We start from the raw sequence: 14,427 nt of genomic DNA, 5'->3' as shown, positions 1-14,427 counted from the left end.
CGAATGGCGCTAGCTGCGCAGCATTTGTGCACCGCCGCCGTCAGTGTGAGCCAGTTTGCCGTGGCATACGGAGCTCCATCGCAGTCTTTAACACTGGTAGCATGCCGCGACAGCGTGGACGTGAACCGTATGTGCAGTTGACGGACTTTGAGCGAGGGCGTATAGTGGGCATGCGGGAGGCCGGGTGGACGTACCGCCGAATTGCTCAACACGTGGGGCGTGAGGTCTCCACAGTACATCGATGTTGTCGCCAGTGGTCGGCGGAAGGTGCACGTGCCCGTCGACCTGGGACCGGACCGCAGCGACGCACGGATGCACGCCAAGACCGTAGGATCCTACGCAGTGCCGTAGGGGACCGCACCGCCACTTCCCAGCAAATTAGGGACACTGTTGCTCCTGGGGTATCGGCGAGGACCATTCGCAACCGTCTCCATGAAGCTGGGCTACGGTCCCGCACACCGTTAGGCCGTCTTCCGCTCACGCCCCAACATCGTGCAGCCCGCCTCCAGTGGTGTCGCGACAGGCGTGAATGGAGGGACGAATGGAGACGTGTCGTCTTCAGCGATGAGAGTCGCTTCTACCTTGGTGCCAATGATGGTCGTATGCGTGTTTGGCGCCGTGCAGGTGAGCGCCACAATCAGGACTGCATACGACCGAGGCACACAGGGCCAACACCCGGCATCATGGTGTGGGGAGCGATCTCCTGCACTGCCCGTACACCACTGGTGATCGTCGAGGGGACACTGAATAGTGCACGGTACATCCAAACCGTCATCGAACCCATCGTTCTACCATTCCTAGACCGGCAAGGGAACTTGCTGTTCCAACAGGACAATGCACGTCCGCATGTATCCCGTGCCACCCAACGTGCTCTAGAAGGTGTAAGTCAACTACCCTGGCCAGCAAGATCTCCGGATCTGTCCCCCATTGAGCATGTTTGGGACTGGATGAAGCGTAGTCTCACGCGGTCTGCACGTCCAGCACGAACGCTGGTCCAACTGAGGCGCCAGGTGGAAATGGCAGCCTGCATTGCTGCGAAAGGTGGATATACACTGTACTAGTGCCGACATTGTGCATGCTCTGTTGCCTGTGTCTATGTGCCTGTGGTTCTGTCAGTGTGATCATGTGATGTATCTGACCCCAGGAATGTGTCAATAAAGTTTCCCCTTCCTGGGACAATGAATTCACGGTGTTCTTATTTCAATTTCCAGGAGTGTAGTATTTGGGAAAAATTAACACCTACATCTTTCCTCTGAGCTCTAAATCAGAGCTCTTGCTTTATCGCGACTGTGTTTTCCCTCTATGTAGGCGGGAGTCAACAACATATTTTGCCAATCGGACAAAAGAGCTGGAGACTGAAATATCGTGAAGTAATCCCGCAACAAGGGAATGTGCTTCATTATTTTAATGCTTGCCATCCCAACTAGTTTATGTGTTCTTGAATAATTATGACTTATCAAAAATATACCACTGCTTCAGAATAGTTGAGAGACTTTCGAGGCAGAGTTAACAATAGGCCTAAACGGATCATGAGGTTTATGGGCCTTGAGTTGAGCTCTCAGTCTTGGGGCTGTGGGATTAATTAAATCGCACGTTTTTGCATGTTTTTCTGTGAAGAGCAAATTGCGTTTATTAACCATTTTTCTGACTGTGTTTTGGAATTTTACAGCTGGATCTTGTTTAAACTCTGTTCTGTTTTTCTCAGAGAAGAAAGACAGTACTTTAGGGATGTTTTCATCTTTGTTCATAATTACTACAGAATTGCTTCTGTCAGCTTTCAGAATCATGGCATTGTTATTACTGAGTTTCATGTTTATGCTGTTTACCTTCTTTTTCTCTTGATAAATTGCTTTGGGGGTTTCTGTATAATTACTTATGCACTTTTGTATAATTTTATTTATATTATGTCCTAGGACGCTTGTTCAGTGTTATTTAAGTCAGCTAAATCAACTGATTTTTTTTTTTAGTGTGTATGATGAGGTTTTAGGTTACTCTAACTTAATGTAGATTTTGCATTTTCTTTTAGTCTATTCCTGAATAGATGTTGGTTAATGACTCTTTCATGAAATTGCGTTTTGTTGGACGGTTAGGTGTAGTGCATTAGCTGATTGTAAATATGTGTAATAACAGCTCTTAATAATATCTTGTTTCTTCTTATACTCAGATTTTACTTCCGACCTCATCCACATTATCTCACATTTCTTTTTGGCGATCTGGACTGCAACAGACTTATTTTTATCTTCACTTTAACATAATTAGGACGAAAATCCCAAGCTAGACATTATTTGGTCAACTTGATAATAGCACTGGCTCTCATAAGTTTTATTTTGTAATTCATATATGAGTATACTGGATGGGCAAATTCAATTTAATTTTATCCGATTTTGCAGCTTCAGACGTGACTGTATTCAGCACACTGGAATTATTAACTAAAAAACGCTTTCAGTCACAAATTTTCGTGTTTTATTAAATACACAATGCATTTCAGGCCCTGTGGGTCCATCATCAGGTGTAACTTGTCTTAGTAGATAATTTATTTTTGCTCTTGAATGAGGTGCATTGCATATTCCTGTCATGAAAACCCGCTCTCAAGAACACAATCATGCTTTCAAACTCAACCACTTCGAAAAATCAGTTATAACATAACGGATGCTGGAAACGATGCATATAATTAAGAGTGTAGAGAACAAGTTGGTAGTACTACGTAATGAAACCAATGGTAAGACCCTAAATCTGTTAGAACAACTGGAGATACACCTCCATAAAATCAAAGAACCAGAATGTATGTTAAATAAACAAAACGATTCCGCAAGCCACAGTTATTTCAGTTATTTTAAAAATCTATTCAAGAGTTATTTCTTGTATATGTCAATTGTTTAATAATTATGTCTCATTTTCTTCTTCGGCCACACCAGTACAACAACATCTGTGAAGTGTGTATGCAAATGTGCCTCTTGAGTGATGTGATATGCATGAACATGCTGTACCTTTTAATAAATGCAACGGACTGGAGTAGCGAGGGGCCCCAGACTTGCTACAAAACAAAGGAAAATGCGAGTAAACAGTGGTTTTCCTTGTTTAAGTCATTTCACAGAAACAATACAGCCGAGGTTGAAGCTGGGACCAAATGTAGACTCAAGTAGCAGATGATGTCCATGAGCTGCTGCGGGAAGGTGATGTTGGTCGCTCACCCCTACACCTCCAGGGAGCCACCTGTCTTCTGCCGCCCACTGTCCACCAACCAGCCAATCGTACTCCATCACTCCGGTCGTCGTTGTCGGGTCGTAAACGCTTAAGTGCTTCACATGCGGCGTGCAATCATGGCGACCGAGTTGTGCTCGTTAAATGCGATACGCAAAAACCAGTGATGTATGAAGGCCTGCTGAGAGCAGCAGAATTTACCATGCAGGTAAAGAAGTTTCGTATAATATAATTCTTCTTCATGCTGAAAATTGTCCTTGTCGGATCCATAAGAGTAAACGGCTGAAGGATTACAACAGTTCTTAAAATAACTCACGGGAATGCAGTCTTGTGACGCCTTCTACAACCGCCGATATTTCGACAAGAACACACCCCTTATTTTCAAAGCAAAAATACAGTAACAAAACGTTTAGCAAGGAAACATAAAACCTATGGAAACGTGGCATATTTAGAAACACTACACACGCCGTAAACAACTAGCGGCAACACACAACCAAAGACGGCCAACGTTGGAAATTATCGACAGTGAACGTTGATTACCACCGGGGGCAAGTGTCATATACTCTGTCCCTCTGTTATTTGACCAAGCTGAGATCGGGATTAGCCGGCCGGAGTGGCCGAACGGTTCTGGGCGCTTCAGTCTGGAACCGCGCGACCGCTACGGTCGCAGATTCGAATCCTGCCTCGGGCATGGATGTGTGTGATGTCCTTAGGTTAGTTAGGTTTAAGTAGTTCTAAGTTCTAGGGGACTGATGACCTCAGAAGTTAAGTCCCATAGTGCTCAGAGCCATTTGAACCATTTTTTTTGAGATCGGGATTCCAAGCACAATCTAACCAAACACATCCGTCTCTATTTATAAGGTCACTTGCAATTTGATTGCAACTGCTTCATTAAGGCCATGTTCTTATTCAAATGAGCAAAAAATAGGCGAATTATGGATTTTCTTTGAGACTGTGAAGAGATATATAACGGATCTGCTTGGGGACTTTGACTGATCATACTTTGAACTTTATTTTAGATTTTCAATAAAGACAAAAAATCAAATCGGGCCCGTCATTATAGTTTGAAATAGGGCCTGCGAGTTTGAAATAAGCAGATTGCGTGCAGTGTAGGCCCGCAGGAGTTGTCTGAAATCAAAGATGGATAACACCAGTCAACACTACATTATATTTATGGGAGCGAATAGCTAACCAAAACGAAATAACCTTAAATTTAACGATATGGTGCTAACCCTAACTCGGCGTTCGATTTTTGAAGGTTTGTTTCAATCTTTATTGCTTTACAAAAAATAGTTAATATTAACAAACTTCATTTGCTATAGGTAAAGCTCCCTAGGAAAGTGTTTGCTTTTCGACGATCAAATGAATTTAATAGGTTGAACGGTTTTCGTTTCATGCTGCACGCAGTTTTGAATAATCTTTCTCGAGAAAAAAGTGTTTAATATTTAGGGAAAATTTTTATGTGTATCATTAGTTCAATTTGCTTGTAAACTACGTGTTATTATATATTTTTGATGTAGCTGGATATAAATCTGAAGTTAGATTTATAAAATTAAAAGTAGCAAATCCAATATCGCGGCCCAAAAATTATATTTTGACCAGTTTTGACCAAAAAACAGTGTTTTCATCACTGGCGTTTAGTCTGCAATTCGAGAATCGTATGCCAAGTCTTTATCTAGCTCAGAGTAGAGCAATTCCCTTGTTCTTCTTGGCGACAAAACCCGATCTGACTCATCTGGATTCGCTGCGTTCGGCAGCCTGCACACGTTGTCCGTCGGCTTTTTCGGCAAATATGTTTGCGTGCATACTGCAATATAGATCATTTTGTGAACGTGTATCACAGAACGACAAGTTTTCTATCTCAGGCGGGCGTCTCCGGCTGAGAGTGCACCACAGCGGCCGTGACACTGCCTCGAACAATGGGCCGTAGAAACTTTTGTAACTAACGGATTAAAAAACCTTTTTGTTCCAACATTAAGACACATACCTTTCAAAAAATTGCAATAAAAATCAAATTTTCGACCATTTTGAATGAAAACCTGGCCTTAATGATACTATCTCAGTAGCTGGAAGTCACACAGAATCTTTGTTGCTACATTTCCCTTAGGATGACTGATGTCAAGGCAACGTGCTGCAGTAGCAAATTTACCTGCCTATTGTACGCGTGTGTATGGTCTGACCAATGCATGACGTGCCGCAACTGCAAGTGATACTATCTATACACACCACATTACGCAAGCCGGGGTCATCCTTTAGATATCATAAAGGGACTCTAATCGTAAATGACGGTTGAAAAACGCAATTTACACTGTATTTACGAAGAATACCACCAATCTTGTTGGATATAGTACGGTATAAGGCAAGAAAACCGTGGACTTCGGTGCTACCTCGTTATTTTCATCACTCATCCGCTTTATGTTAGATCTATAGCGCTATTCATATTTGATCTTTCACTGTAACGATTCTAGCGAAACGTGACTTCGAGGAGGACTAACTTGGTGCACAGATTTTCACTGTCTGAGGTGCCGTGTGCCCTATCAGTAAAGGTACGAAGCATCCTTTCACGCCAAGCCATATGATGACGATTATCAGCCGAAAGATAGAAATCAATGTCAGCTGGCTTCCAATAAACGACGTTTCCCAACGTGCTATCAACTTTCCCCCTGACCAACGTATCAACGAAAGGAAGGCAGCCATCCGTTTCTACCTCCATCGTGAAACGAATATTCAGGTGGGCTGAACACATATTCTAAAAAACTGTTTCAGTTATCACTTCCACGAGGCCGAATAACAAAATCATCGTGTAAGTATCTGAAAGAGGACGTTGGTTTCAGTGCCTGTTGCTCCAGAGCCTTTCCGGAAATCTTCCATAAACGGGTAGACAATAACAGATTACAAAAGGCTCCACGTCGCAAATCTATCGGTATTTTGATAGAACTAGTCACTGAATAAAATGTAAGCGGAAATCATCATATTTGGCAACAGGATAGTTAATCCAACACCACCCGCACTTCAACCAGTCGTAACGAATCAGAGGAATGCGACTGAAGAGTGAGACCACATGAAAACTTCCTAAAATATCAGGTATTCAAACACAATCTAATCGACATACAAGATCCAGTGAATTCTAAATGTGATGTATACACCACCCCACTGGTTGGCTCAAGATAGTAGATGTTTTGCTACATGGAACGTTGGAGCTCCAATGTTATTCATAACGAGCCTAAGAGGAACCTCTTTATTGTGGATCTTTGGAAGGCCATGCGATGTATGGGGGACAGCCCAGATTTTAAACGACGTAAATGTGTCACGCAGGGGACTACTAATACCATATCCTAACATTACGGGTTTAATCTTCCTACTCAATACTTCCATTTTTCCACATTTAGGGCTAGCTGCCATTCATCGCACCAACTGGAAGTTTTGGCTAAGTCGTCTTGTACCTTCCTAAAGTCACTCAACTTCAACACCTTGCTGTTCACCACGGCATCTTCAGCAAACAACTGCAGATTGCTGTCCATCCTGTCCGCCAAATCATTTGTATATAGAGAACAACAGCGGTCGTATTATAATTCCTTGAGGCACTCCTGGCAATACCCTTGTCTCTCAGCCGGCCGCAGTGGCCGAGCGGTTCTAGGTGCTACAGTCTGGAACCGCGCCACCGCTACGGTCGCAGATTCGAATCCTGCCTCGGGCATGGATGTGTGTGATGTCCTTAGGTTAGTTAGGTTTAAGTAGTTCTAAGTTCTAGGGGACTGATGACCTCAGAAGTTAAGTCCCATAGTGCTCAGAGCCAACCCTTGTCTCTCATAAACGCTCGCCGTTAAGCACAACATACTGGGTTCTATTATTTGAGAAGTATTAGAGCCACTCGCATATTTGTGAACGTGTTCCATATGCTCGTACCTTCGTTAACAGCCGGCAATGTTGCACCGTATGAAATGACTTCCGGAAAAATAGAAATATGGAATCTGCCTGTTGCCCTTCATCCACAGTTCTCAGTATATCATGTGACAAAAGGGCAATGTGACTTTCGCACGAGCGATGCTTTCTAAAACCACGCCGGTTCGTATACATGAGCTTCTCAGTCTCAAGAAAGTTTATTATATTACAACTGAAAATATGTTTAAGGGTTCTGCAGAAAACAGAATTTAAGGATATTGATCCATTCTTTTATCCTTCTAATATACTGGAGTCACCTGCGCTTTATCCCAGTCGCTTGGGAATTTGTGCTGGGCGCGAGATACATGATGATTGCAAGCTTACTTACTAAGGGGCCAAACGCTGTGGAGTACTCTTTGCAAAGTCGAATTGGGACTCCATTGGGATCTGGTGATTTATTTACTTCCAAATTTTTCAGTTGTTTCTCTACGCCAGGGATGCTTATTAGTATATCGAATGGTCAAATGATGGTATGTTTGTATGATTCTTGGGTGTGAATGATTTCTTGAACGTGAGATTTAAAACTTCGGCTTTTGTTTTGCTATCTTCAATTGCCACACCAGATTGGTCAAAAATGGACTGAATGGAAGTCTTAGACCCGCTTAACGATTTTACATACGATCAGAATTTTCTCGGGTCCTCTGTCAGATCGTTTGCTAAGTGTTTGTTGTATGCTTCGTGCATAGATATTTTTCCACAGCTGCATGAATCTATACTACCCTTCGATTGTTTTATTTTTGCGTCCCCTTTTGAACCTAGAGTGTAACAGCCTCTGCTTCCTCAGCTTCTGCTGTATTGTGCTATTAAACTATGCTGTGTCTTTCTCATCCTTTGTCCACTTTCTAGGAATGTAACTCTCCAGACCACTATTTACAATCTGCTTAAACTTTGCCCATAATTCCTCTACATCCATCTTACTGGAACTAAGTCATGCCAATTCACGGAGTAAGTGCGATGCTAATAATAACTTTATCTGCACTGTGTAGCAGAAACGATCTCCTAGCCTTCTTGACTGATTTATTAACCTTTGTAATCGTAGTTGCTATAATGACATCATGATCGCTAATCCCCGTTTCTGTGCTGACTTCTGCGTCGCAACATTACATCTCATGAAGATACCAGGTCGATGGAGGTGTTATATCTTTAGTGCCTTTTTCTGATTTGGTAAGATACAATAAAGCCCCTTACTCGTCCTGCTACTGAAGTACAAATGGAGACAATTTTCTGTCTGTGGTAACACTGAAAAGAGAATAGCGCTCTAGTTCTACATATCCACTAGGTACTATCTACTAGCCACACATTCACTGGCTGGTGGGAAAGGGTTTAGAAATCTACTACTTTCAGTGCATAATTTCCTACTCCAATTCCTTCAGAATCGGCTGATTTAATTCAATTACGTTCCACTACCATGTTTATATTTATTGGTGTTCATCTTATAACCACCTTATACGTTCCCTTCAATTGCTTTTCCAGATCGTGGCTTATTTCTGACATGTCATCGGAAAACCTCAGTTTTTATTTTATCCTCCTTGACCTTAAAATCCCTTTCCATATTTCCAAATGGTTTCCATCATTGATTGCACGATGCACCAACTGAAGAATACGGAGAACAGGCTACATCCTATCTCACTTGCTTGTCAACCACTGTCTTCCTTTGATGTCCTTTGGCACTTTGACTACAGACTAGTTTGCGTTCGAGATGTAGATAAGCTTTCGCTCCCTATATTTTACCTCTGCTGCTTTCAGAATTTCAAAATGTGTATTCCAGAAAATACTGTCGAAAACTTTATCTAAAGCTACGAATTCTTTGCTTTCCTTCAGTATATCTCCAAAGACAAGTCGTAATGTCAGTACTGCATCGCGTGTATCTAAATTTCTCCAGAACCTACACATATCTTCCTCGGGATTGCCCTTTACCGTCTTTTAGTTTCACATTAGATAGGGCTGGCTCTAACCAAGTCTTTCAGTTTCACATTAAATAATTGTATTTTGCAGCCACGACTTACTGAATTGATAGTGCGGTAATATTTACACTTGCCAGCACATACCTTCACTGGGGCGTTAATCTCTGTGCCCCACTGATGCATAATTTCTTTCTCTCCCTTCTAATTCATTAGCAAGTCAAACAGGGGAATACCTTCCAGACAGTCACCAGTCCTTGTTAAAAGAGCTGAGGTCGAGCAGCCGGAAATGGAAGAGCCAGTATTGCACGAAAACGATGGGATATATATGCAATGTTATTGCCCTGGTAACTTGTTCACAGACACATATAGATGAAGCACATACTCCTGCAGCAACAAAATGAGTTTACAATGGGTGCAATAATGCAGACAATATATGCAGCACGTAGCTGGTCATGATCACCAAATCTGGAGCACATTTCACTTGACATAGAGAGTTACTGCAACACTACAAAAACTCTTACAAAACATGAAAATACACTGTCCGGTCATATTATTATGACCACCTGTCAGAACCCTGATTAAGCACCTTCTGCAGTTGCGGACCACTGCAGGACATGCAGGATGAGAGTCGCTGAAGTTCTGGAAGGTACTGGCAGGGATTTGGAGCCATACCGACTCTAGTGCCACGGCCAGCAGTAACAGGTTTCTTGGTTGAGAATCCGGTGAGCGAACAGCCAGTTCTGTGTGGTCCCACAGATTCTCAGCTGAGTGTAAATTCGGGGAGCTTGACGGCCAGGGGAATACGGTAAATTCATCCTGGTGCTCTTCCAACCACGCGTGTACCCTGAGCTGTGTGACAAGGTTGCATTTCCCTACTGGTAGACCCCATCACTGCCAGGAAAAATAGACTGTCCATAGTGCTGAACATTGTCCCCCAGGATTGCTGCAAACCTATGTTGATCCACTGTACATTCCAGCATAACGAAATCACCCAGGGCATGCTACAAAAATATTCCCTCAGTAGTGAGACAAAGAGAGTGTCACCCCATGTTGCATTGTTGGCAAGTTCATTCAAGATGGCGGATCCAAGATGGCGGTGATAGATGTGGCAGTGTCGCAATGATGTCATGAGCGGAAGTTCAAATTTTGGGGGAAAGTGGGTCATTTGGGCTACCTTCACTAATCTAAGCCCTGTCCCATCCTCCCTCTCCTTTCTCTCCCCTCCTTCCTCACCACCTCAAGAAAACGGCGGGGAGATCAAATTTTGATGGAAAAAAGGTCACTTGAGCTACCTCCACTAACGTAAGAAAGTGCCAGGAAAATTTTGACGGAAAAATAGCTCAAGTAGGCTACCTCCACTAAACTAAGTCATCCAGTCACCATCTCTTCCTTGGAATTGGCGGGAAAAGGACTCAGTCTGTGCTGGGCTGCTGGATAGGATTTTATTTTGCATTCAATGTTTATTTGAACAATTTGAATTGCCATAGACAGTAGCTCCATCCAATGTGATCACCATGAGCTCCAGAGTCCAACTGACCTAGTACACAGTACTGCCACCAGAGGACACTGTCGTCCCATGGCGGTCTGGCTAAAAATAGTGGGAAAAGGACTGAGTTCAAAAATGGTTCAAATGGCTCTTAGCACTATGGGACTTAACTTCTGAGGTCATCAGTCCCCTAGAACTTAGAACTACTTAAACCTAACTAACCTAAGGACATCACACACATCCATGCCCGAGACAAGATTCGAACCTGCGACCGTAGCGGTCGCGCGGTTCCAGACTGTAGCCCCTAGAACCTCTCGCCCGCCCCAGCCGGCAAAGGACTCAGGCTGTGTCCACTTGCTGGAGAGAAGAAGGAGTGCACTTTATTTATTTTCAGTGGTAAGTTGGAACAATTTATTTAGGGACAGATTTAATGTAGTTTATTATGCTGATACAAAACACTCACCCTGATGTGCTTGGGGTCACAATAAACAATCTACAGACCTGCAAACTACTCCTAAATTATCGAAATAATGAGGAACATTTACGTACAGATACAGAAACAACTCATAAATTGTCAATATAATGCATCTATAATGCTCTGCAAACAAGCTTGCCAATTGTGAACTGTCGAAATAACGCATTGCACAGCCAAAAGACCTGTTCACAAAATAATGCAACAGATATGTGCACTATGCTTAAAATTGGCAAAAAATAATGCATGTCTAACAAACACGCTCCCAAAGCTCCCAGAGCTGGGGATTTAGATGGCTGATGCTTACACTGTTTCTGTGCAGAATATCCTCCAGGAAGTGGCGGAGTGTAAGGCATTTGTAAAGACGGCTAAATTACTACTCTTTGAGATTAGACAATAACTCACATCAAATATTAATGCAAATCTGAATACATCTGCGATCTCATAAAACTGAGGCGCATCCAGTGACACAATAATATCTCAGTATCTTTAAAACTACAGAATTTAATATCTCACAGCGAATTAACATTTTCAGAATGATCCTCTGAATTAACAACTTTTAATCACTTCATGATATTTAAACAAACGTTACCTCAGATAATAGCATTGCACTATAGCTATCATCCCTAAAAGGTACATATCTCTATTTTATTTATCGATTTACGGTATCTTATACATCTTTTTCACTATGCAAATGTTTGTCAGAACATCTTATTCTCCACATTTAAACAGCAAATGAATGCAACATGAATACCTCACATTCTGTCATACTTACGTATTTATTTAATGAATAGAGTGCTATTTTACCAGCAACTTTATTTAAATGTTAATTGCATGTACTATCAAAAACCGAGTTAATTTAAAAGTGGTGAATCGCCTATGTTAGCGTACACTAAATTTGTAAAAGACTGCTACAAGATACTTATGACAAGAAGGCCTAAATAATTGTTTACACTATATTTAACGATAATTACTTGTCATTTAACTGGAGATCTCTGGCGCAAGAACACTGGCTTATTTATTTATGAACCAACAAACACTTTCATTTATTGTAAATGGTCTGAATGTAGCCGAAAGTTTACAACATTCCATTTCTTTAAATATTGTTGTAATAGATTAGTTTACCGTGAGAAAGTCGTCAAGTGAGTCAAATTATGTCTGTTGAGATTGAGAACGATGTATTTTTGGAGACGATGGCTTCCACTTATGAGAGTTGGACAGTAGCAGAGTACTACGGGAGTCAAGTGGAGACAGGGGCTTTTCGAGTGAAGATCTCAACTGAGCTATTCTGGACACTTGCTGTCCAGTGCTGGAAGAAGGCAGACCTGCTTATGATAACGCGCGTGATTCAGTCGTATAGCTGATTGATTCTGGGTGGTGAACGGCCGCTACAATACTCTGACGTTTGAAGGAACTTGGTACTTGGAGAGTCTGAATGTGCTTCAGAGTAGGACTCTTACTCTCTCCGCTTGATTTATGGAACTAAGAATATTCAGAGAATGAGTTACTATTCTTCATTATTCTTTATATCGTCTGTGTTAATTTGTGAATGACCGTGGTGAAGTCTGCTCTATTTTGAGTTGGAGAATCTTTCGTGTTTCCAGAATGAGATTTTCACTCTGCAGCGGAGTGTGCGCTGATATGAAACTTCCTGGCGGATTAAAACTGTGTGCCCGACCGAGACTCGAACTCGGGACCTTTGCCTTTCGCGGGCAAGCGCTCTACCAACTGAGCTACCGAAGCACGACTCACGCCCGGTACTCGCAGCTTTACTTCTGCCAGTATATCGTCTCCTACCTTCCAAACTTTACAGAAGATCTCCTGCGAACCTTGCAGAACTAGCACTCCTGAAAGAAAGGATATTGCGGAGACATGGCTTAGCCACAGCCTGGGGGATGTTTCCAGAATGAGATTTTCACTCTCCAGCGGAGTGTGCGCTGATATGAAACTTCCTGGCAGATTAAAACTGTGTGCCCGACCGAGACTCGAACTCGGGACCTTTGACTTTCGCGGGCAAGTGCTCTACCAACTGAGCTACCGAAGCACGACTCACGCCCGGTACTCACAGCTTTACTTCTGCCAGTATCTCGTCTCCTACCTTCCAAACTTTACAGAAGCTCTCCTGCGAACCTTGCAGAACTAGCACTCCTGAAAGAAAGAAGTTTCATATCAGCGCACACTCCGCTGCAGAGTGAAAATCTCATTCTGGAAACATCCCCCAGGCTGTGGCTAAGCCATGTCTCCGCAATATCCTTTCCTTCAGGAGTGCTAGTTCTGCAAGGTTCGCAGGAGAGCTTCTGTGAAGTTTGGAAGGTAGGAGACGAGATACTGGCAGAAGTAAAGCTGTGAGTACCGGGCGTGAGTCGTGCTTCGGTAGCTCAGTTGGTAGAGCGCTTGCCTGCGAAAGGCAAAGGTCGCGAGTTCGAGTCTCGGTCGGGCACACAGTTTTAATCTACCAGGAAGTTTCAATCTTTCGTGTGTTGTGATCACGACATGGACTTAGTTTTCGCGAGTCTTTGATTACTTTTTGGTATGGAGATTTTGCTACCATTCTCGTAACGCTCTCAACTTAACTTCGCTGCGTTTCACAACGGTATTTTCTGTCTGCATTTTAACTGAATGTTGTACGACAATTCCCTGTCATCTTCGTCAGTTACAGACGTTACAAAAGAAACATTTTTTGTTAAATGCATTCCTCTTTTATTTTATATTTCTGTGTATTTTAGTAACTCGCAATTCTAGCCAATGCATACACTATTTGATTGCAGGATAACATGTTATTATTTGCAGCGAATTAGATGAGGGGCATAGAGCAGACGTGCACTGCTAGATCCTATGACTACATCGAGGTATGCCTTCTAAACACAGCCGTGCACAGCCCCAGTACCTGAAGTACGAGTAATCACAGGTAAAGACGCAGCTGTTTTGTACTTATGGGATCCTGTTTGGAAGAACAACTATACTCTGCAGCAATCGCAAGGCCCCTAAAGCCAATGCCGTTATAGCCCCCAAAAGTAAAACACAATTGAGGGGGCTGCCACATTAAATAAACTACGAAACCAAAATAATGAGCAGCTTACAACAAGAGTAGCTTCACGTAGTCATTAAAAAATTTGTCCAGGTTAAAACAAGGGGTACCAAACCGGCTTCGAATAACTGCCCGCTTACGCCCTTAGAATGAGAAAAATAGTCACATAAAAGACTTACTGGATTTCAATTAAAAGTTAGCAAGTGGCGACCTTCGCTGATTGCTTAGGCCTTTAGAATGAGGAAAATGCAGTTACATGAAGCAGCTAGCAGATTACAATTACGTAACTTGGCCAGCAGCGACCTCCTCGCTGGAGATGGTACAGGCCGGCGTGGCGTGTAGAAGCACAGCTGCAAGGGCACTACGGTCCAAGAGTCCGATAAGGCGGCATACC

At 42.8% G+C, this 14,427-nt stretch overlaps 1 non-coding gene across 1 annotated transcript; it reads right to left on the bottom strand.

Annotated features, from left to right (window-relative positions):
* Window positions 1-12,674: 12,674 nt before the first annotated feature.
* Window positions 12,675-12,749, bottom strand: Trnas-cga (transfer RNA serine (anticodon CGA)). The gene has a single exon. It is a non-coding gene; the product is annotated as a tRNA-Ser (tRNA).
* Window positions 12,750-14,427: the final 1,678 nt, after the last annotated feature.

Source organism: Schistocerca serialis, chromosome 4, assembly GCF_023864345.2.
Source record: "Schistocerca serialis cubense isolate TAMUIC-IGC-003099 chromosome 4, iqSchSeri2.2, whole genome shotgun sequence".
NCBI classification, from domain to species: Eukaryota; Metazoa; Arthropoda; class Insecta; order Orthoptera; family Acrididae; genus Schistocerca; species Schistocerca serialis.
The sequence above is the reverse complement of the archived record's forward strand: the minus strand, read 5'-3'. Positions and strand labels throughout refer to the sequence as shown.